We start from the raw sequence: 26,548 nt of genomic DNA, 5'->3' as shown, positions 1-26,548 counted from the left end.
CTACCATCCATCGAAAACCCACATACTCTAATACATTCTTACATTTCACAAGTTGCCATCCCCTCCATCAGAAAAGGGCAGTGGTTAAGGGACAGGCAGTAAGAGCAGCGAGGATGGTATCCAATTTTGATGATTTCTTAGAGGAGTGTAATCTTCTCAAGGAAATGTTCTTAAGAAGAGCTTATCCTTTACCCTTAATCGATCAAGTGATGGAAGAGGTACGTAATAAAAGATCAATAGGGTATTTTCAACCTTTGGTACAAGAAAAACAAGTTTACACAACCCCACCAGTGGGGAATGTTAATAACAATTCCCAGGGAAAAGAAAAGGTATTAAATGGGGCAACTAGTTTTCCAACAACCTGTTCCCTAGATGCAAGCAGCATTAGGGAGATTATATGTAAAAATTGGTCTTTAATACAACAGGACAATGCATTAGTCAAAATGTTGGGCACAACACCAGCTATAACATACAGAAGAGGTCTCAATTTGAAAAATTTGGTTGAGAGACCGAAAAAAGCTTTAAGAGGCCAAACTGGTATGTTTAAATGTAGAAGATGTGCCCAATGTAAACATATTAAAGTGACTAATAAGGTTAACATCAGAGATAAGACGTATCAAATTTGGGGTAGACATACATGTGATTCCCAAGGGTTAGTTTATGGGGGGCCTCTGCAACCAATGCGAAGGTTACTATATTGGAAAACAGAACTAAAGCTCAAGCAAAGGATATATGAGCATCAATATAGCATTGATAGGCAGATCAGTACAAATGCCCTAGCAAGGCATATAATAAAACACCCAGACCATAAGTTCAGTTTTACTGTCTTGCAAAAAGTAGACCGTAACAGCAGGGGTGGTCCATGGCAACTTAAACTTGAGGAAATAGAATTGGCATGGCAGATCCGTACCATGGCTTATATTATGCCGGGTTTAAATGAATATGTATCTATTAAATGTTTACTCAAAATAAAAGCCTTAGCTAGATAAGCATTACAGGCCTTTTTGAATAAATAGATCAATTTAGGATATTTTAATATACATGGTTTTAAAAATGTTATAATTTTAAAGTAAATACATTACCAACACAAGGCTGGGTGATTTGGTATTTTTAATATTGAGATAAACTAGGCTTGAGAAAGTTTATTGTCTAAGGTTTACTGATTTTAGAAAAACCTATGTAAAACAAATCTCTGGTTCAGCAAACAAATGGTTACTTGTGATTTTTTATTGTTGATTGTTTTTTACTTAATTGATTGCTTGATTAGACTAACACTGTGTATAAAGGACATTCCTTTTCACATGGGATTGTATCTTGTATGTTTTTTGATGGTCTGAAGAAGTTGGCTTACCTTTTGCCAACAAAAGCGCTTACCAAAAAAGGAGTTTAGTTCTACAATTCCGCTCTCTTTTTTGTTTTCATTAGTTTTGTTTTTTTGTTAGTACATGCTACATGTGAGGCAGATGCCATTACATGCTGTATAAAGTAATGGCATCAGGAGGTGGCCACCTGCCATGTATGGTACACACATCAAAATGGTATCAGCCACACAAGATAGGATGCTCACACACACACACAAAACCACACAAGATAGGACAGACACACACACACACACACACGCACACAGACATGCACATGCACACACACACACACACACACACACACACACACACACACACACACACACACACACACACACACACACACACACACACACACACATTCAGATAAGAACTCCTACCTATCTATTTTATGTCTACTATAGTGTTACTCGGTTATCAGACACACCACGGAGATTACATGATTTCACCTCATTCAAAGGTGAATTACATCAACAGGACTACTAAATTAGGATGAGTACAGTGTTACACAACTCTAAATGGTATAACCTTCACAGTACATGATTCCCAGACAAACGCACACAAACAGTTCCCAGTTTTGAGGTTAGAACTCCTGCCTATCTAGTTATTTGTATTATGGCATTATGCAGTTAGCAGATGCACCACACAGCTTACACAATCTCACCTTGTCCAAAGGTACTTCTAAGGTAATTGACAACAACAGCAGTAGTAAAGTATGGTGGGGGAAGTATAATGGGTGGAACACAAATCATAATGGTATAAGACAGACAGTATCTGATTGACACACACACACACACACACACACACACACACACACACACACACACACACACACACACACAGTGTTTCTAGTATTGGTATCAGAACTCCTGTTTATCTAGTTATGTCTACTATAGTGTTACACAGTTGTCAGATGTTCCACAGAGTTTATACAATTTCAACCAGTCCAAAGGTATTTGTAATGTGAATGACATCAAGAGGACTTCTAAATTGGAGTGAGGAGAAGTGTAAATGGTGGTACACAAGTCAAAAATTGTATATCCCACACAGTACATGATTCTCTCACACAAACACACACACACACACACACACACACACACACACACACACACACACACACACACACACAGTTGCCAGTATTGGGATGAGAACTCCTGAATATCTACTTATGTCTACTATAGTGTTACATAGTTATCAGACATGCCACAGAGGTTACACAATTTCACTTACTCCAAAGGTACATCTAAGGTGAATGACATCAACAGGACTACTAAATTGGAGTGAGGGGAAGTGTAAAGGGTGGTACAAAAATAAAAAAATGATATAACCCACACAGTACATGATTCTGTCTCTCACACCCACCCACACACACACACACACACACACACACACACACACACACACACACACACACACACACACACACACACACACTTGCCAGTATTAGTATGAGAACCCCTGCCTATCTAGTTATGTCTACTATAGTGTTACACAGTTACTGCACATGCTTAAAAGCTTACCAGACTTACAACTTGCCAAAGGTGCTGATAACTGCACAGCTGAGGTAAAGTATTACAGGTGGCAGGAAATCTGCCTTCAGTTTCTACCATACATCTTGCTAGTTATTTCTGTCTTGCACTTCAAATAGCATTATAGCTTTGCACTTCAACAGGTTATTGTGTCAATAAGTGTATCACACCTGGGTGCCATCAGCAGTACTCATTCATCATGGAATTAGCCTCAGTACATACTACTCATGACCACCCCTCCTGGCATGATTGAAGTGTGGTTTTCTGCGCTTTCACCCATTAACCTGGTGCACTTTTCCATTCTGAGGCACTGTTGCAACTGCTTCATGTACACAGACAACCCTCTCCTCTAAACTCCAAGCACTCAGACCAGTGAGAGTTACCCCTATATCACCAAATGTGGAAATATTCACTCTCCAGCAAAGACAGGACTAGCTGGTCAAGAGGATGTGATCAACACCTGCACCACACCATGTGGACCACATAGCTCACCACAACACTCATTATGACAGCCCTGACATACACTGAAAAGCTACACACCCACTTTCACAGAGGCATGCAATGGACATTTACACAAATAGCACAGACCAACAAGACCGACACCCACTCAGACACCACAACATAGCATATGCCAAAGGACACATATGTCACCTACACAGTGTACCCCTCAACCTAAGCTCCTAAGGCTGGCCACCTTGCATAATACAGTGATCATGGGTGACTCAGTACTGCCACACACACACAGATGTCTCACTCACTATGTTGATTATGGAGGAGGTAGCCAATTGTCTATCACATGCCAGCATCCAACACATAACACACCCAGTCAGGCCACTCCACAACAGCTACAAGGATCACTCTGTCATCATCCATGTGGGTGTGAAAGACCTGAGACACACCTCCCTGGGCTACATGACAAGAGACATGGTTGAACACTCAGATTATGTGGTCAAGGCAGGTGTGACAGTAGCCCTGAGCAGTATACTGCCATCACCCAGAATGATGTTGCAGGACTATCAACAGATAGTTGACTGCAACACTGGCTTATGTGTTCTGTGTCATTCTTAGGGGATCCAGTATCTGTCTGCTTGGGATAACGTGACTGACAGACCTCAATGCCTTGCCAGAGATGTCTTAAATCTGTCAGCCCTGGATTTCCAGGTACAGGGTAAGTGTGCCACCCCTATAGTGCCTTAGTAGGCAGTGTTCCAAATCAAATTACCACCGTATCAGCTAGACATGTATGCAATCTGAGGGTCATGCTGCTCAACAGTAGACATCTAACTGTCAAGATGCAGTCACTCAAAGTACTCATTAGAGTGGAGGACATTGACACTTGTGCTGTAATGGAGAGGAGGTTCACAGCATCAGACAGCAGCCCTGCACTAACAGGTTATGATGCATGCCACAGCTGTCAGCACCAAAACATGGACCACACCTCCACAGGTGGTGTTTTCTCCATATCCATAATGGATATGCACAGCTCCAGACTAGTATCCAAATATAATGCATCAGAGGTACTTCCTGTAAAACTGACTTTGGGGAATAGTGCAATCCACACCATAGTCTGCAATCAGTGCCCTGCTATGTCCCTTGACTATCAATGCACATTCCTTAATACCCTGGCATCTATGAAGGTACAACCAAAGACTAACATAGTCGGAGACTTCAACTATCCCTCCATCACCTGGGGAAAGTAGTCAAGACTAGTACGCTGGCCCAGTGCTTCATGGAATTCATCAGTTCCAATGGCCTGGACCAGCTCATACTGACACCCAGTAGAGGATGCAACAACCTTGGCCTGTATTGATGACTTACATAATGGACTGTTGCTCGACCACAGTTGCGAATCCCTACCTGGTCAGATCCAAACATGATGTAATCAACATGGAGCTGAACATCTCACCCATACCCCCCACAAAGGTAACCACCTTGCAAAACTTCTCCAATGCTGACACTGCAGTCATAAAAACAGGGGTGGATGACTTCACTGCACCCATGCCAATGGGAAATAGCTGCATGACTGTTGCATCATACACATATGCACTGCACAAACATATACATGGATGCATGGTACTAGCCATAGCCAACAGAACTCAGACACTGTCCTCCAAACACTGGAAGCTATTGTGATGGTCCCCTGCCATAACTAATGTGTACAACAGAAGGAGGATGCTGCTACAGAAAATGGTGGTGTCCCAAGACTGGTGAAACCCCCCCCCCCCTTATTAGCCTCAAACACAACTTGGAATCCCTCATGGAATCACCTACAGGCAGCTATGAAGGCAGATTTGCAGCAGACACTGATGACAATCACAAACGCCTTTGATAGTTATATCAACAACCTCCACAGCAATAACCACAAGTGCTGTGAGTTACTGCACAATGTTGATTCCTATCCTGACACAACAGATATTGGCCACAGTCTTGCCAACACAGTCAATGCCAGGGGACAATCACAATGGCAGATGAATGCCAGGCACCCAGCATTAATGCAGGCCTGATTAGACCTGCATTGTCCACAGGCAAGGATACAGATTCCATGGGATCCCAACATATTCGTGGCTGTGTTCTACATGACATACAAGGAGACCTGGCACCACATCTGTGTGCCCTGGTCAGTCACAGCCTAACCTCAGGCTTTGTTCTTTCAAAATGGCACACTACTACAGTCATCCCTCTCCATAAAGGGGTAGCATCTACAGACCCTGGGGACTATTGGGCCCTTAGTCTGACAAATCTACTATGTGTGGGTATGGGTGCATCATCAGGGGCCTGATTGACCAAGATATGGGTGATCTCCTAACTCTGGACCCCACACAGTTTGGCTTTGTGAATGCAGATCATGTTGCTCATCCTGGTTGACATCTTTTAGTGAGTCACCAGGGCTGTGTATGACAGTAAGGCACTGCATACAGCCTACCTCAACCTGGCCAAGGCTTCTGATACCATTCCTCAGTCAGGGATTATTGGTAAACCCAACAAACTAGGCATCAACCTCTATATCAGTGGGTGGTTTGCAAATTGGTTCTCAGAACACACAGTGTGACAGTGGCAAACTCCAAGTCATACTGGCAAGCAGTCACAAGTGGGGTCCCACAGGGATCAGTACTGGATAGTGTCCTGTCCAGCATCTACTTCTCAGGAGTCCAGCTCAACACAGAGGAACTCTGGCTGACCAAGTTCACAGAAGAATTGCAAGCTGGGAGCTATCATGAACACCACAAGTGATGCAGCCATCCTACAGAAAAGCCTCACTGAGACCAATGAGTGGTACGGAAACCATGGCCAGAAGCTTAACACCACAAAATGCATCATCATCCCCTTTGGTAAAACACTCAGTTTCCAGTAAGTTCCACATCAATGGAAGCCCAATGAACACTGTAGACATTATAAGAGATCTAGGGACACGGGTTGACAGCAACTACTCCTTCAAGCACCACATTGCCACTGTGGTCAGGAAGTCCTTCTATATGGCACATTGCATTACCAAGGGTTTTGCATCCAGGAAGAGAGAGGTAATGATCGCTGTCTACTATTCCTGCATTAGACTACTCCCCTAGTATTATGGCCTATTTGACATGTACCTCACTAGACACCTGCTACAGCTGGAGAAGCCACAGAAGCACCTCACAAAGGGGTTTCTAGGCATTAAACACACATCCTACATGGACAGACTCATCAGATCCAAGCTATTCTCTGTTTCATATAACCTAATTAGCAGCTATTTGTGCTTGACTTACAAAGCCATGTCTGACCCAACTGGTTTAGAAATGCTACATATAAATCCATCCACACCACACACTGTAGAGATCTCTACCTTAGTACCACAATCACCACAAAATACTGGTGGGACAGGTCCCTCACTAGAGACTGCACATGCCCTGGAATACACTTCCCATACATGTCATGCAGAGCACCTAGCTGCCCTGTTCCAGAGAAATCTTGATGAGTGGTTGGGTAATAGACAGCTCAACCCAAGAATCACTGCAGTGGCTACACTTGATAGAGGCACTGGAACATAACATCAGGTGGCACAATGGCATGTGCTAGACTTGTTAAGGCTCCTGGGCTATTACCTACAACACACTTGTGAACCTATGAAGGGAATGAAATCAGCAGAACTGATAAAGTAGTGCAGTGGGTATTTAACCTATCAAAAAACATCGTCCTACAAATAGACACACATACACACAAACACACACACATTTGCCAGATGGGAAAGAAGAACCCCTATCTAACTAGTGATTTGTACCATAGTGGCTACACAATTACCGCACACACTACAGAGCTTACAGGGCTGAGAGTTGGCCCAAGGCTCTAATATGGAGAATGACATCAGCTGTCCTGATAAAGTAGGGCAGTGGGTGGGAAACATTTCAAAATACTTCTACTTACAAACATACGTACCCGCACATACATTTGCTGGATACAAGAGTAGAACCCCTGCCAAGCTAGTCATTTGTACTATAGTGTTAAGCATTTATCACATGCACTACAAAGCTTACAGGTCTGACAGCTGGCCAAGGTTGCTGATAAGGGACTGACATCATCTGGACTGACAAGGTGGGCACTGTGAAGTGTTGCGGGTGGGAATGGCATAAAACTGTATCACCCATAAACAAATACACAACTCCCTCAGTCTTACACACACAACTGTCACACCCACACAAACATACACACTTCTACATTTGCCAGGACTGAGATTAGAACTCCTACCTAACAATGTATTTGAACTATCATGTTATGTAGTCATCACATGCACCACAGAGCTTATGGGGCTAAGGTTTGATGGAAAGCACATCTAAGATGACTGAACTGTCCTATGGCAGAATAAACTATCTACCCTCTTATCGAATACTCTGGGAGTCCCCCAGCGATTAATATTGGGTCCTCTTCTGTTTTCTATCTTTATCAATGATCTCTACACTCTCATCCCAGATACAACTTGCATTCAATATGTGGATGACTCCATTCTGATATATTCGGCTTCCTCTCAGTCAGTTCTGTGTACAAAATCACAGTCTACTTTTAACACAGTTGAAAAATGGCTATCTGACTGCCATTTGATCTTAAATTCTATTAAAACAAAGTTGCTACTTTTCTCCCCCACCAACAGTTCTAACCCCCTTTCCTTTTCTGTATACTCTAATAATGGTACTGCTATCCTTCCAGACTTCCATACAAAACTATTAGGAGTCATTATTGACAACAACCTCAAGTTCGATCTACACATCAACAAAACTATTAAAACTATCTATAAAAAACTTGGGTCACTTTACAAGATCAAGCCTTTCCTTACCCCACCTGCTCATACTGCAATTGCCCACTCACACTTACTCTCGACCTTACTCTATGCTTCCCCTCTACTGACTAACCTAATTAAAATAGAACTCAATAAACTATCATCCTGCTATAATCACATTGCCAGATTTGCCACTGGTACAAAACACAACACTGTACTAACCTAAGATTTCTTGGATGGTTAGAACTATCTCATCTCATCCAGCTCAACCGGCTGATAGTTGCATTTATAGTACTAAACCTACTTGACAAAACACCAGCACTCAAATCCATAATCTACCCCTACAGCAACCTTAATACACTTTGATCATCAAAAAAACTGCTCGTCCAAACTATCAAAGTTAATAATTCAGTCGGTGACTCTCTGATTGCTAACTATGTTGGAAAAATTTGGAATTCCCTACCAGCAGATATTACTCTAGAACCCTCCATAAGTCGATTCAAAAATAGTTTAAAACAATACTTTAAGTCACTCTGGTCTTGCTCCTTTTCTAATCCTGACTAACACATTCACTATTACTCCAAAGTAATTGTACCAATCTTTCTTAACCATCTTGAGAATACTAGCTCCTTAGCTTACATACAGTTGCTGATTACTAAATGTATCACTTGTTTTTTTTCTGAAATAATCTGTAAATAATGTCTGAAATAATCTGTAAGTAATGTCTTTTTTCTGAAAAAACTATAAATAATGTCTATGTACACTTTATTTTTGTTTTAAGTCATATGAAATGTATTATTGTTTGCACCTTGGAGCTTTTCTCCCTGGGCCTCCGCTGAAAATGGACAAGTACCAGTCGTACTATCCCAGTCAACAAATGTAAAATAAAATACATAAATAAATAAATTAAATAAATACATAAAATCTGCAGGAATGCTAAAGTGGGGAAAGGGGAGGTGTACTGGGTTTGAATGGATCCAAAAGCTTTTAGTTGTGAACACACACACATTTACATTTGCCAGGACTGAGAATAGAACTTCTACCTCATTAGTACTATCATGTTACGCAGCTATCACACAAACCACAGAGCTTATGGGACTGAGACCTGATGGAAGGCACTTCTAAGATGACTGATATCTGCAGAACTGCTAAAGTAGGGAAAGGGGAAGTGTACTGGGTTTGAATGAACCCAAAAGCTTTTAGTCATGAACACACAACCACACACACACACACACACACACACACACACACACACACACACACACACACACACACACACACACACACACTTTTACATTTGCCAGGACTGAGATTAGAATTCCTACCTAACTAGTTGTTTCTTCTGCAGTGTTATGCAGCTATCACATACACCACCATGTTTATGGGGCTGAGCTTAACAAAAATTACTTTTGTGGTGACAGACATCTTCAGGACTGCTAAGGTGGGACAATGGAAAGTGCACTGGGTGGGGAAGGTCTGTTCATTCCTAGATCCTAATGACATTTCTCTAAGTGTATCAGCATGCCCAGTGTGTACTTCTATAGTACATGTGGGACTCCATTCCAGGGATTGTTGTACTCCAGTTCAATTTGGTTTGTGCTACGGCCATACCTCTCAACCGGTTGGTGCAGGATATCTGGAGATAGCCTATCAAAATGTGGGGACAATGGGCCATATAATGATTCTGACAATTTCTCTCAGTAATATATGGGTTGCAAGGGTTAAATGGTTGGTTTTAGAAGACATTTGTCATATATGCCATTTGACACTGTCATGTACTGTTTCAATACCTGGTGACATACCTTTTCAGATCATCACAGTGATTTACCAGAGGAATACAGGATGGATGATGCACACACAAGGTTTATGGGCCAAATGCTATGCATTCTAAACTGATGAGGGTTGTGCCTACAAGCAATTGACTGCTGGTGCTGTGGAAATGGTCCAGCACCTTGGTGATATATTACAATGGTGGAATCTCTGTGCATTTATGTTCTGGCATGGTCTGATTTCCAGTCCACAGTTGAGTAATATAAGTCAGACAGGATCAGCATGACAGGCAGACTCCAGATTGAGTTGTAGGGGATAGGATATGTGGGGGGGGGGGGGTGTCCTGGGCAGATATGTTTGCCTATAGCTACTTGTACTTTGCATTGGGCTCTCCTCAATGGTTGACTACACTTGATGGGTTTTTTTGTGTCAGACTGTTTGACGAGCCTGCAGGTGGGTCTTTGTCACACATATATGTATGGCCCACCTCATTTTGCTTGGATGGCCACATGTCCGGGTCAGGATGTTGCAATAGGATGAGTGATCAGGGAGGCGTGTGTTACTCCCCATGGCTGTGGCCCAGGGTTCTGTGTGTGCAGACATGTCACCATCTTCCAGGGTTAGGCCTGCCTGCAGTGAGTGCATTCCCATGTTTAAACTCCTAGTCCTGGCTGTCAACTGTCCAGAGTATCACAGAATGTCCACATCCATGACACATATATCTTGTTGGTTACCCAAACAAGTGTGGTTTTCTGGCAAAAGTGTTTTGCAAGTCACTCAGGGTTGAAGTCAGATATTACTGACAGTTGACATTGCAGTTTCAGACTTCGTACCCATCAGACATTCCATGCTATTACAAATCATTCCATCAACTTTATAACATTATTAGAGCAGTATTTCACAGGTGGCCTTCTCTTTGGAACTTCATTGCCCCATTATTCATGACTTTGTCCTGATTTCTGGCTCCCTGAGGCTGACAGGTTTGCTCCTAACAGCTGTCCACATGGCTTTTCATTGCATTTTGTGGATTGTGTTATGTTGGTGTTATGGACCACATGCCATTCCCTAAAGGGCACTGTGGGTGAGGCACAGGCATTTGCCAGAGGCCTGCAGGCCAGGTGTGACAGATGCAGACCATTTGTAGCAGGGCAGTGCCTTCTGATGATCATATGTCCCTAGGCTACCGGCAGGAGACACCACTGGGATGGCACCAGTAAGCTGACTGTGTGTGTTACTAACAACTGCTTTCTGTTACTATTGTGCCATCCGTCTGGGTGACAGCTGGATGCTGCTTAAGTCTAGGAACATGTTACTGCATTTCTATGGGACTATGGGGGGGTGACACGACTGTACACAATACACATCTGCACAGACTGTGCTGATATTTGCTTAACATTTTGGTCCCATGTAGCATAGTGTTGTGCCCTATCTTTCAGACTACAAACATAACAGTATCAACCACAGGTCAGATTGTTCTGGTATAGACATTTGCAGTTTTAGAATTCTTACCTCTCAAAGCCATGCTGCCACCACCTGACCTGCTTTGGTGTCACTGTGTAAAAGTTTGTGGGTGGGGATTTCATGGATGTCAACATGTGGGGGGCCTTTGCCAGGCATTTCTGTATGGTTGTCTACAGCTAATCTGCTGTATGGAATTGGTGGTGGGTATGGAACCCCCACTTTGACATCCATGCATGTGACCTATGACCACCTCAGTTATTTGGCTCACCACATATACTGCAGTGGTATTTGTAAACTAGTGTATTACTGTGTAGTGTGGGTAGGGCAGTACTGGGGATACACATCCTGCTGCCCCACAGAGCTGTCAGTTGTCTGCTGTTATCCCAGTTAGCCACGCCATTCCCTTACATGCTTGATCAATACCATAGATATGCTATTAGAATAGTCCACCCTATTATTTTAATTTGTTACAGAGACTGGCTTACCTTGTGCCTGCAGCTGTTGTGAGGGTGGTGCTTGAAAGCTGACTATGTTGGATGCACACAATACACTGCCTATTCATGGTCAGGTATAGGTGGGGAGATGTTTGGCATCTATTTTACTGTGTGTGCGAGTCAGAGAGAGAGAGATCAATCCCTGAGCCCTACAGTGTCAGTGTATGTGCTATGCGTTACCTCTTTGCCAAGGCCAGGGCATACTGGGCACCTCTTTCTGCCTACAGGGGCAGGGTGAGGATGTTCTTCCTCTGCGTCCCTCTGTGGCTGTGGTGGCCTTGGCAATGGTGGGCAGCTGTGTGGCCCTTCCACATTTTCTTCCTGCTGCAGCTCTTTCCACAGGATCATATTGTGTAGCATGGCACATACTATGACCATGTGTGCACATGTGGCTGGAAAGTACTGCAAGGCTCCACCGGATATGTCAAAGCAGTGGGACCATGGCTTCAGCATCCCAAACACATGCTCTATAATGATCCTGGTTTGTGTGTGTACCTCATTATGGCATTTTTGTGTGGGTGTGTGTGTGCATTTCAGATGGGTGTAATCATCCACGGCTCCAGTGTGTAGCCAGCATCTCCCACTAAATAGCCATATGGGATGTCTGCCCTGGCAAACCACTGATACAGCTGTGAGGAATACTAGATGTGGGAGCCATGATAGCTTCCAGGGCAGCCAGCACACACATTCATGATAATGCCCTGGGCATCACACATGACCTGACAGCTGATGGAGTGGAACCCCTTGTGGTTTATGTAGACCCTGCCCTGGTCACCAGGTGGTGCTTTGATGTGGATGTGCATGCATTCTATGGCACCCAGTACCTCCGGGTAGTCTGCTACATGGTGGAAGAGATGCATATTCAGGGTCCTCTCCTCACGGGTGGTGGGAAATTTAATGTGCTCTCTGCATGTGGTTGCATGGCATCCAGGAACTGGTGGAGTACCCTGGATGCAGATGCCTGTGAGGCCACCATGATATCCCCAGATGGTCTTTGGAAAGTACCTATAGCTAGTATTCTTGGACCTACACATACCTTGGTATCCACTGGGATATGTTTCCCTTTGTTTGTTCTGGATGTGAGGCAAAGCCGGCACAGCTCCACAATTTGCTGCAGTATGTCCCTGTCCACCCTGTAGTGCTCTTCTATTTCCAGATAATGTAGCCCCTGGTCAGTCACCCTGGGCTTGAACACTCTTCTCCTCCTTCTCATAAGTCTGGGGCTGTTGTCAGCATTGTCCTCTTCACCACCCTCAGCCTCTTGCACATACTAATGTATGAGAGCAACAGCAGCCCCTAACATTTTGTTAGTTTTGTCAAGTAAAATTTCCCCATCTGTGTACACCAGTGGTGTAGAGTTTGTCGGGAAAAAAACAGACTGAAAGGTGTTTGCATAGTTTATAGTAGTGTGCTGCAGATGGTGTCTGTGTGATTGGCTGAGTATGATACATTCCACCTGCCAGCTCTATTACTTGTATTTGAGTGCCTCTTTTCTGCTATTTCCCTTTTTTTTCTTGTTCCACTTGCCATTTCCTGTATTTTTTTTATTTTTGTGCTTTAAATCTCGATGCATGCCACGCACGCCCATTTAGGCAAGGTAAACAAGGCTATACAGCCTCGGACACACCTCCTTGTTTACATATATACAGTGCTGCCATTTCCTGTGGGGTTTTTTTGTTGCTGTTTAAATCCCAGTGCATGCCATGCAAACCCGTTTAGCTAATTTAAATGCATTTTAGCATAAATGTCCCTTCCTGGACATGAATACGCTCTTCATTTCATGGTGTAAGGTATTACAGCCTCAGACACAACCCCTTGCTTAGCTGGTCTTAGCTAAGTGCAAGCCCAGGCAACAGTGTTCCAATGTGCTCACAGCAAGCATAATACACCCCTTTTCATGTTTGTTGCCCCTCCTGCCTACACGATCCTGTTCTAGCACCTACAGGGTTAGGTGCAGGTTTTGAACTTAGAATATTTTGTGATTCAGTAAATTTCCCTTCATTTGCATACCCCACTGCCTTAGCCCATAGATACTGCACTGACACGGAGCTTTTCCCATTGACAACCACTGTCCCCTGGTATTGTTTTGATTCTGATGCCATAGACTATAATGGTAAAATGCAGATTTTCTGTAACTTGAGTTTTTACATTTTTTTTTCAGCACTATCATGTTTGCGTGCCACTGCACTATGCTTAAACAGCCAAGATCGGCCACAAAAGAAAAGAAAAAGTTATTTTATATTAAAATTAAACATTTATTCATGCCAATGGCCATATATTTGTCCATTGGTATGCCTACAGATGTGAATACATGCTTTTATTTGTGCTGTCATGCCTCCATTTTCTTTTTTGCAGAAATGTGCTCAGTAACTGAACACATTTCTGCACACACACTGTTCCTGCATGAAGACCTGGTAGCTTACTGAATCACTAATTCACCTCATTTGCATGGTTTTCACCAGGAAATGAGGTGATTAGCATGCCGCACAGTCTTCCATGCAGGAACAGTGTAGACAGGCTTATGCACATCAGATCAGCTGTTTGCTGAATCACTCGGCGGCCGAATTCCGTGCAGGAGCTGCTACACTGTTCCTGCATGGAGTTTTACCTTTCATGAATCCCGGGGTTACAGTCTTCCATTGATTGAGGAAGTAAAATATTTCTGTTTCACTTTGTCAATACCAACAGATGACCCCCTTTGTTTTTGTTTGGAACTGTATGTGGGTAAGTGCACATGGATGCTAAAATTTGGAATTTTAGAGCATTTGAGTGATATGAGATGCAAGACTTAAAATAATCCAGCATATACAGACTCTTTTGTACATAAAGGGGCACAGTTCTTTTTTATTGGTATTGGAAAAGTTAATTACAAAAAGGGCATTTACAAAGATTGGCAATAATATTAGTCAACTTTATAACAATCATGAGTTGTAGGCCTCAGGGTATTATTTTCAACCTTGGGCTTAGTGAACATTTTTAAGATAAAGGTTTATATTCAACACTTTCATTTCTGTTTCCTTTTCTGTAATTATGCTCTCATTGTATAAAGTGTGCTTTCTGATTATAAAATAAATAGATTTTACTTTTATCAGTTCAGTGGAACTATGCAGAGTCATAGTTAGTTAAACTAGTTCCCTGGGTTGGTATTATGAACCAGCACCTCCTCAGCTCTTCCATTGAAGAGCAAAAAAAAAAAAAAACATAAACAAACAAAGAAAAAAAAAATGGATGTTAATTCTACTGACCTCCTCCTGCCCCAGCCATCCATGTCCCATTTCTGTGTCCTGCCCCAATCCCCCTTTAATGCACTTTATTTAAAAAAAAGTATTCTTCTTTCAAACTGTAGCAAACCGTTTGCTACAAAACAAAGCAAAGAGTTGCTACAGTTTATATCCCACATGCACCTGCTGTAGCGCTCATGTTTTAATTAAAAAAAAAATTTCTTCTTTTTAAACTGTAGTAAGTTGCTTGCTACAAATGTAGCTACAGTTTACCTGCCTACAAGGAGTGCTGTGGCACTCATATTTTAGTTCTAAAAAATGTATTTTGTTTAAACTATAGTAAACTGCTGGTCACAAATGTAGCAGACAGTTGCTACAGTTTGTACCTTGCCTTAGTGAAGTGTTACAGAGCTCAAGTTTTAGTTACAAAATAAAAAATCTGTTGGATTTCAAGAAAAATCATGCAGGCTTAGTGTGAAGCCTACATGATGCTTATGTGTTAACGTGATGAGCAGCAGGCAGCACTAATTGCATATGCATGCTGCTAATTATGCTCACACAAATACAAGCACATTTTCCTGGCCAAGAAAATGTGTTGAGCAGCATGAGCACACACAGTAAACAAACAAGTTTTCCTATGGGCAAAGTTGTTAAGTGTGCTCACAATGGCAGGAAAAGTTACATAGGACAAATAGTGCAAGCTGTACCCAGCAGGGAAAGTGTACTCACTGTAATGTCCCCATAAATCAAACAAATGAATACAGAAATAAGTAAGAGCGGAGGGGAAATGGGAAGGCAACTACAATAGATAGATTACCAGACAGGGTAAGTGTACTGTGGGAAACAGAAATCAACAAGATGTATGCAGAAATATGTAAGAGGGAGGGTAAATGTTCAAGTTATAGTAAGATAATTGATGTGAAGGTGCTTATATCACAAAGAACATTTTGTAATAAAATTTTGCAATACATATGCCATAATAATTAATGTTGGACACAGTTTATATGCAAATACAGGTAAAAAGTAGACAAAATATTATGGGATGTGACATTTACACAAATTAATATTCTAACAGAGGGGATTACATGACATGTGAATGTCATTAACATGCTGAGTTAAGATGACAGTTTGCGAGGACGGTGCATACATTATTAAATATTTGCATAACATGCATTTTGTCAGTATAACATTTTGGAAAATATGAATGGCCAAATTTCCCTTTACAAGAATCAAATCCATCCCATTAATTTTAATACTGACCAGTGTATTAACTGCATACACCACAGAAACAGGCGTGACACATGTATAAGGAGGATCACCCTTGAAGGAAATTATAAACTTCAATATTCTAATGGTTATGCATCCCATATGCAGGCGTGTGAGATGTCACAAATGTAGCACAGTGTGATGTATGTAATATACTTGTATAAGGCATTCCTGCCTGACACAGTTATTGTACAGATAAGAACAGATGCAAACACCACACCATGATCCAATGTATTCTCTAGAGCTGTGTATTGCCAGTATCTGCCACAGGTGGTAGCAGTGGGTATTGTCACAAACAAATTAAATTAATGTGTGAATTAAGAAAGGATTCTTGATAATGAATGTCATATCAGCATGTCAAACTGATGGCAATTAAATGAGTATGCTCATGTGCAAGCAATTATGATCAGTCCTATATAAATATTCCATTGTCAAGGAAAGTTTCTCTATATGTTTGTACACATACCACCCAAGAACTGGAGCACACTCATGTACAGCACAGTACTCAATGCACAAACCACAGTAGTACTACCACCATGACATTGGCAAAACAAATGTTCATTGCTATGAAATCCAAAGTTGCATTTGTGTTTGTGCAAAATATCAAGGGATAAGGCTGATGTGATGCAATGGTTGTTATTATGTGACATTACTATGGTCTCATAAAATAAATACCTATGCTAGAATTGAACATCAAACTGTACAACTCTTCCAGCTAACAATACGGCTTTTAATCACATGTGCCACAGTAAAATTATTATCACAGCTGTTGATCTCCATCTACTTGAAATCATTCAATCAACTGTACTTTATCTTCCTGTAACCGTTATCTGCTAACACTCTCTATGTATAAAGTACAATTGTGGGGGACGGCTTTCCTGCAGAACAGTTAAGGACAGAAATGCTTACAGTCACTCAATGCTGGTTTGGAAAATTTCCATAAGTATTGAGAAAATCAGCATCATAGTGGGATCAATGAATGTACCTTGGTATAACTGCATCACCAATTGTCATATAAGCTATTATGTGAAAAGACTGCATCGTGTGTATTAATCAAGTAATATGTCCTTGTAATTATTTGAAAATAGTCTTGCTGTATGTCAGACAACATTGCCTGATGCTAGATATATCCAAACACACCTGTAGCCCCCTGCTGTTGTCACTGTGAACTTAGAACAGCAATTATGTACAATGTGGATATAATCCCTTATTGGAACACATGCTTTACTTAGGTGACAACATACATGAAATTGTCTCACATCCTCATTCCTTAGGAGATGTTTCATTATAAGTGTGATGGAATAACAATCTATACAAATGACAGCATCAGTCTTCAATACAGCCTTTCCAAAGAAAATCTAAAATGAGTTCTTTTAAGAGGAAACATCTACACATGAACATAAAATGTGTGTATGACAGCACTGTTAACAACATATACACTGACTGTAAGCAGTGATATTGGTATTTGAACTATATATCTAATATCACAAGCTAATGAAAGTTTGCTGAAACACAGGCACAACTACAGATTTATTTTGCAACTTTGACACTGCACATTTCAATGGTTGACATCACCATTGTATATTACCTTCATGTTTCCACTAAAAAGTGGTTGTACAGCAGAAGCACACTGTATACATATACCTCATATATGTATTTTCAGCCTGTTCTGCATAGTAAGAGGAAGAAACAAACAATCGCAGACAGTCATTCTTATATTTGAACTCCCTACCTGTGTACTGAAACAATCTACAAACATATATTATACAGACATGCCACAGAAAAAGTCTAACTGTATGTGAGCCACACAGAATCTTTGAAAGGAGGACATCAGCTGTATCAACCAAAGGAGATTTGTGTGCAAAAATTCCTTCTACAGCAATGTGAAATTGTAAAAATAATAAGAGGTATAAGATACACTGGTATTAAATTTATATTCATGCAAACACACACACACACACACACACACACACACACACACACACACACACACACACACAGTCAGGAAAGTCTCACTGCTGTATTTGAACTCCCTGTCTATTGGCTAACAAAATGTACACACAAGTGAATTACACACACATGCCACGGGAGAAGGCTGACTGCATATTTAAAAGAATGGCATCAACTGCACCATGCAAAGGAGATGTGTGTGCAAAAATGATTTCTACAGCTATGTGGAATGTAACCAATGTCAGAGATGTAGGACAGGCCCGCATCCATTTGCATTCTCACACACACACGCACACACACACACACACACACACACACACACACACACACACACACACACACACACACACACACACACACACATGCACGCACACACACATGCACACACACATGCACACACACATGCACACACACACTCACACACACTCACACACAGAGTCAGGTGAGTCTCACTGCTGTAATCAAACTCCATACCTTTTGACAGACAGAATCTAGACATAAGTGCATTGCATGCATGTGCCACAGGAGAAGTCTAATTTGAGTGGCATGAGTGCATTATTAAAATGATGACCACCTCAGTGTGTTACAGGCAGTATGCATTTGTGGACAGAGTGAAAAGGGGATGTGGGATTGATATCACCGTGTAAATGCTTCTCATGAGTGGGAGCCAAGTGAGCACAGTTGTTGAATTAATCCTCCAGTGATGCTATGTATCCACCACCCCACACACAAGTTGATTGTTATGAGATGAGAACTTCCTAGCTCTACAGTCCGGAGGACACAGTATTTAATGCAAGCACCACTGCAGATGTCTGACTTCTGTAGTGAGAGAATGCATCTATAGAGGATAACATCAGAGTTGTGTTACAGAGAAATTGAAGTTGGGCGAATGGTCTGACATTGATATGGACTCACCCTGCAGTGTAAAAATGTCTCCAGTCTACTACTTCATTGAGGCCAGCAGTAGATAAGATCATATTTACATAAATCCATGCACACAAGTTGACTGTGTGAGATTAAAACTCCCGACTTATCCAGTTATACCACCAAGAGGGCACAGTACTTAACACTACCACCACTGCAGAAGTCTAACTTTTATAATGCGAGAGTACACCTTATAGAGGAAGACATCAGCATTATGTCACAGATAAGATTATGTTGGGAGAAGGGTCTGACATTTGGACTCATACTGCAGTGTAAAATATTCCCTAGGCTACTACTTCATTGAGACCAGCAGTAGTTAAAGTCAGATTTAAACACTTCCATGCACACATAAGTTGACTGCTGTGAGATTAGAACCCCCTCTCTATCTATTTATACAACCTAGAAGGCACAATGTTTAACATAACAGCACAGCAGAAGACTGATGTCTATAGTGTGAGAGTACACTTTATAGATGATGACATCAGTGTTGTGTTGCAGAGAAGATGACAATGAGAGAAGTGTCTGACATTAATGTTGACACATCCTGCACTCTAAAAGGTTCTTCAGGCTGTTACTTTAGTGAGGCCAGAGGTAACTAAGGTCATATTTACACAACTCCATACACAGAAGTTAACTACTGTGAGAGTAGAACCCCCCCCCTTATCTAGCTATGCAATTTAAAAAGCACAGTATTTAACACAAGCACCACCACAAAAGTCTAATGTCTATAGTGTGAGAGTGCACTTTATGCAGGATGAAATCAGTGTTGCCAGGCTGCTACTTTATTGAGGCTAGTAGTCATTAAGGTCATATTTAGACAATTCCATTCGCTTTCAAGTTGATTACTGGGAAATTAGAACTCACTGCCTATTGAATTATGCAATATAGAAGACACAGTATTTAATGCAAGTGCCACCACAGAAGTTTTCTTTCTATCCTGTGAGAGTGCACTTTATAGATGATGACATTAGCATTGTGTTGTAGAGAAGATGATGTTGGGAGAAAGGTCTAACACTGATATGCCCTCACCCTGCAGTGTAAAAGCGGGTCTATATTACCAGATCGAAACATTAGTTAGTCAAATAACTAAAGATCAATCTGGTAATATTGAACTCCAAAAACCGTGAATGGCCAATTTCATGCAGGGAAAGAATTCCCTTGGCCCCATGAAAAAAAAAATTTAAATCCAAATCAAGTGGTGGGCTTCATCCCCCCACACCCCCCTAACTAAATATACTAACTCTGAGATCGTTCCACATTGGAGAAAAGGGCATAATCCACAAAATGGCAAAGGGAATTCTTCCCCTGCATGAAATTGTCCATTCGCAGTTTTTGGATTTCGATATTACCAGATTGATCTTTAGTTATTTGACTAACTAAAGTTTTGATTTAGTAATATGACCCATAAAAGCTATTTTAGACTTATATTTTATTGAAGCCAGCAGTATGCAAAGGCATATTGACATAACTGTATGCACACACACACATTGAATGCTGTGAGGTTAGAACACCCTACCTACATACCCAAGCTAGTACATAACGCAAACACCACCACACAGGCTGATTTTCATACTGTGCAGTGCAGTGTAGGTTGGATTAACTTATTCTGTGTCAGAGAAGATATTGTGATATTGAATGTTTTGTACAAATCTATATTTGTTGACAAGGAGTAAGTGCAGTCTTGTGATCAATAATAAATGCATACTGGTTACTTATGTCAGTTATGCTGTCATTATTGTATATTCCAGAAGTCAGAGTGACATGTACCTATGTTGTGTACATGAGACAAACACTTGTGAAACACAGGATGGACAATGAAGCATTCATGGATCATCAAGTTGTGATGCTGGTATGCAAACCTTAATGAGTGGTACTGATATTAACATTGGTATGTGCTCATGCATAGGCAATGTGGACTATCAATACCAAGCTATACTAGATGTTCCAATTTACAAGGGATATAATGATGAAGTATGTGTGCCAAGGCTCTATGTGGCTGTATATCATTTGTAAGTGTCAGTGCTGAAGTGCAGACCCAGCTGCCCACAGTTCACTGCATTTCACACGAGTACATTAAACAATTTCCATGTAATGAAGTATTATAATCCAGTAACACTACTTCTTTCTGTTAAAAATCTCTTCCTAAAGGTCACTACTAAACAAAAAAGTACAGCTGAAGCAGGGTTCAACTCCAGTATACAGATCATTTTACAAAGGGTGTTATAATGTGATTATTATAATTAATTTTGATCATGACTTTAAGAAAGCATAGCAATGACTATCATAAATATATTGTCTGGCCAAACTGTGTCAGTAATGGCTACTGAAATAATCTTTTTAGACCTACTACACATGAGACATGCTTCAATGGAAACCACAAGTTAATTCTGTATACAATGCAGTGCAAGCAAAAACTCACCACATTTTTCAATAGCACTTGAAATATCATTTATCATTATATACTAAACTTTCTCATTGCCAGACTTTGTGCAAATGCTGAGCACTACAATCACAATTTGATAAAAATGGGTTAGACAGATAGCTAGGCAACACATCAGAAAAAAGAACAAAAAAAAATAAAACAGGCAGAGTTTAATACAATGCTAGATTTGAACTGTTGTCAAGATGAAAAAGTAAGTTTATTGATTTTATCATTATCTCAGCTCACCAAAAAGGACACTTTACTTTACACATCTCAAAATTACACATTTGAAGGAACAGTGATATACTATTCAGCCAATGGAAGATGTAGGTATTATTTTTCAGCAAAGTAATGGAAGTATAAAGATGCCATAAGATAGGCATAATGAATAATCAACAGTTCAAAGTGTTGAGAGAGAAGGGGTGAAGATAAAGGCAGATATACAGACACATAAGAAAGGGTGGGGTCATTAATGCACATCTGTATGACGTGCCCTCAGTATTTATCTGTCGTGGTCTATATCTGTAACTGATGGCTTTGGGAATCAAGATGTTGTAGGGCAGGCAAAACCTGATGAAGACATGAGTAGAATAAGGGTGGTTTACTAAATCTTCTTTATGGTCATGGATGTGCAGGCAAATGCTTTTTGCAGCAATATTACAAATCTGTTAGTTAAAGGTCTTAACTGGAGAAAAAGTAAGATGTGTGTCATGAAGCATATCACAGATGTACAGCATCACAGTAAGAAATAATGTGACATAAATCTGGAATCGTACCCTTGATGCTATTTAAAAAAAATGAATCTACAGACAAGTGATTTATGTCAACATTCCACAGAGGAAGTTGCTCTTAGCTATACCAGACAGTCAAAAACCTGTCAGAGTAACTGTTGCTAATTATTTTCTTTACTCTGTCTTTACTCTGTATTCCAATAGTTCAGCATGTTAAAGCACCTTTGCATGATGATAGTCAGACTACTGTGGGTGATGGCAACAACTCACTAGGTTTTGCCATAGGACATGAACAGTCATTGGTGCATGATGCCAACGTCTGTAGAAATACTGTGAAGGCTTTCTTATAGACCATTTCTGGCTGTGTGTTGTTTGTGATACTACTTTTGACCTGAATAAATGTGTGAAAAAGAGGTTTACAGGAAAGTGGTGAAATTGGGGGGGGGGGTGCAGCAGAGGGGAGGATACAGGGGAAAGAACAGAGGAATTTACAGGAAGGTAGAAGGACAGAACCATAGCTATCCACTTCTTCACAACATAAATGTAGAAATGTAGCCAGAATTTGCTGAATTTGGACTGTAACCACACCAATGCTAGGTGGCAACAGCAGAATAATGGTATACATCTTTTTGTACCCAACTAAGTGTGTCAAGAAGACAAACAGGTGAAGTGGAGAGCTATGAATGGGTCTTTATTTATTTTTTTTGTTGTGGCGCAGGCACCCATTTTTTTTAACTTTCAAAGCGAGAGGAATTATGTAGACGAGGCTTAGGAATGTAAGGTTCAGGTAGGTGGATTAGATGAGGAAGCAGGTGCAGACATACAGGTTAAACAAGATGGACAGGGATGGTGATGAACACAAAAGGATGAGGGACACCATAATTGGAGAAAGGTAGGGGACATTGGAGATGCACCCACATCAAATTTGAGAACAGTGAGTATCTAGTTCTCATCCTTAGAACAGTCATCACTGTCTCATACCTCAGTGTCCTATGCCAGTGCTCAATGTGGTACAATCTTGAAAATATAACAAAACATTTTTTCTACTTGGTCGATTCATACACTAAGGCACCTTTCCATAATATCCTCCACCAGTTCTGTCAGCTCTTGGCAAGTGACAAAATCACCACCTTCGCTACTACTACTTCTCTTGGAGGGTACCAGTGCAGCAGCAGCTGGGATAGAGCTACCTGATGCAGATGAAGCAGGTAGGGCAGGGGTTGTGGAGGAAGTGCTGACAGCTTGTAACCCTGAAGTGCTGCAATGGCCAGTCTGCCTCTCTGTGTTGCATGTCAGCATTTGTAAGCAGAAGTGGATGTCAACTGGACATTTGTAAGCCATAAAAAAAAAATAAGTCAGAAGGGGTGGGGTGAGACAAAAAAGAGAGAGAATTAGATCCATGGCATATCACATGACTATATAATTTCAGAAAGAAACACAGTTATGATTATCCAGTCTATATATCTTTGCCACATCCAGGTATGATGGGAAGGTCTTACTCTGTTGTACCATTAATCAGCTGCACTGCTAGGATATCAGTATTGCCATGTTGCATATAATTACAATAGCTATTAAGCTTACAGTAAGTCCTGATGCATACATTTCCTGTGCCTCTCGGAGGTGAGTTAACCTCTCTTGGTGCACCTCCCTGTTCACTACAATGTGTTCAGCAGCTGTACAACAGAGGAAACGAGAAGAAGATAGATGAAAGCATATTGCATAACAGTCTTGTCTGGGTACTGTATTCCATATCACTTAATACAGATGAGTCAATATACTTACATGACTGAGGAATGTCAGCAGTTTTAAACTCATCCTTCCATTGGTCAAGTATTCCCTTTTTCTGCCATTTCAGGTCACTATAGTGATGATGATAGTTCTCTCCAGTGTGTGGGATGCCAGTTGAACTGCAGACAGCCTTGGCTAGTGTATTTTAGGGCTCAGTCTTATACTGAAAACCAGTATAGTCCCCCTGCAGTGGTCTACAGCTGTAGTGCTTCACAAGGAGAGCCACAAAAATCCTGGACTCCTTAAAACCCCACCTCTTTGCTCTAAATTCAGCACAATCATCTCCCGCACCAGCCATGCCTACAGAAGTCAAGCAGCAACTCTATGTCTGAACTAGTGCTTAATTCATCTCATATTTAACAGCTAGTGTGCAAACACGTACAATCATGCCAACTGCAAAGCACAGAAAGGCATTGGCAAACAAAGAGGAAAGTATTTTATCAAACAGCAATGAAGGTGTGAAACATATCCTTCAGATTTACCATGTGTGATGCTCAGCCTACTCACTTTTTTCAGATGGTCAACACTAACATGCTTAATGGCTTGGCTTGTTATCTTTGGTGTTTTACAATGATGCACACATTCAACTGTGTTTCATAATTAAATCATTAATGAGATATGCTACCTAGAAAAGAAATATCAAAACATTATCGAGTTATTTCTTGCAGTCAAAGTAATTATGATAGCTATTTGCGTGTAGTGTTACCTTTCTAATCAAAGTGTTGTTACAAATTGCATTCTGACACCACTTGTAGAAATAAATGTACTCTGGATTTAAACACTGGATCACATGTTTCTGTCTATAAAATCAATGTACTTACCCCTTGTACAACAGAAACAGTTACAGAGCAGTTGGATGTTCTCTACTCAGTGCTGTCCAGAGTGCTGATATGTACATATCACCACTAATTCTGTTTGAGCTACAGAAGGTTGCCCAAATAAAATGTTTCACTTTTTTTCCATAAGCAAGTAAGTTTGATTGCACACCAAACAGCAGCAAGCAAATGCAGAAGGCAAGAAACAGAAAAAAAGCAGATGAAATTCTGATGAAAATAAGTCATAATCTTGAGTAATAATTTCCACATTCCCTTCACAAAGTATGATTTTGAACCAGAGAATAACTGTTATGTTTCCATAGTCACTGCATTTACAGCTTGTGCCACAGAAAGAGGTATATATTATGTGCATATCATTGACTTAATACAAATACTGCACAGCAGAGACAAAATTGATTACACCAGTGGAGATTACAGAAATGAAATTGTTCACTCTATGCTTCATCAGTGAGCTCTGTTTGAGGTAAAAGACATATATAACTTTATATTCCGCACAATGAAGCACAAGCTGCATTTTCACATCTACTGCAAACTTTACAAGCAGCATCTGGCTTCAAACTGGATTCAAACCCTGGATAATCTTTCCTATTTCTTTAGGCTCATTTGAATTATACTCTGCTACAGGGATACTTAGGTGAGATGTAGCATTTCTTCTCTTACTGCTGTTCAAAGTGCTGTAGCACCTATGCTGCTCTAAAATGTGCTATTGATGGCATGCCAACATACATTTCTCAGTTTGTTCCATTTGGCAGTGGACTCTTGTTCACTGCTCTGAAATGCTACCAGTCAACAGTGTTCTTTGTTGAAACTTGCACAAATGAGGAACAGAAAAAAAAATCAGTAGTAACAAATTCCAGGGAATAATAATGACAGCCTGATAATATGCTCAGGAAATATGCACTAACTCTTTCAGACAGCACACAATCTGGATTTGAACTAACAACTCAGTGTAACAGCACACAACCGTATTGTGTTTCTTATCCCTCTTTACCACCAACACAGAATCCGACAATGCATCTTTCTCATTCACTTGAGCATGTCTCGATCAATGTGATACAGAAAAATATCTTTAGCTAATTATAGCCCGCACCATATTAATGTAAGATTGCCAACACTGCCAGCTATTTCTCCTCTTTATTTTCTGAGCATCTTCCCCTCCTGTCAGATTAACTAAAAAATGCAATGTTATGGCCATTTTTGTATCTTTGTTTCAATGTGTAATAGAGATGGTCAGGGTTTCAGATGGATTTTATAATAAGGTTGGATGGTGTGCTCTTACTACAAGAATATCAGTGTTGTTAAGGTTGTTTTCATAGGTCTCAATGTGCTTACACTTTTTATTTTATGTCGGCTCTACATAGCACAAACACTTCAGAGAAAAAAAAAGTCTGTTCATCATTACTTGTTGTAGTCAGAGCAATCAGTAACACTTGCAAGTCATTAGCAGCTAACAACTGTTATTGCTCCACCCTGCAGTCCTGGGGTGTGTGCATGCAGTCGTGTAACTACTTACACCATGTTTACATCACCTAAACCAAGTCTTTTTTTTT

This window comes from Protopterus annectens, chromosome 7.part0 (assembly GCF_019279795.1).
Source record: "Protopterus annectens isolate FY-2018-M chromosome 7.part0, PAN1.0, whole genome shotgun sequence".
NCBI lineage: Eukaryota > Metazoa > Chordata > Ceratodontiformes > Protopteridae > Protopterus > Protopterus annectens.
The sequence above is the reverse complement of the archived record's forward strand: the minus strand, read 5'-3'. Positions refer to the sequence as shown.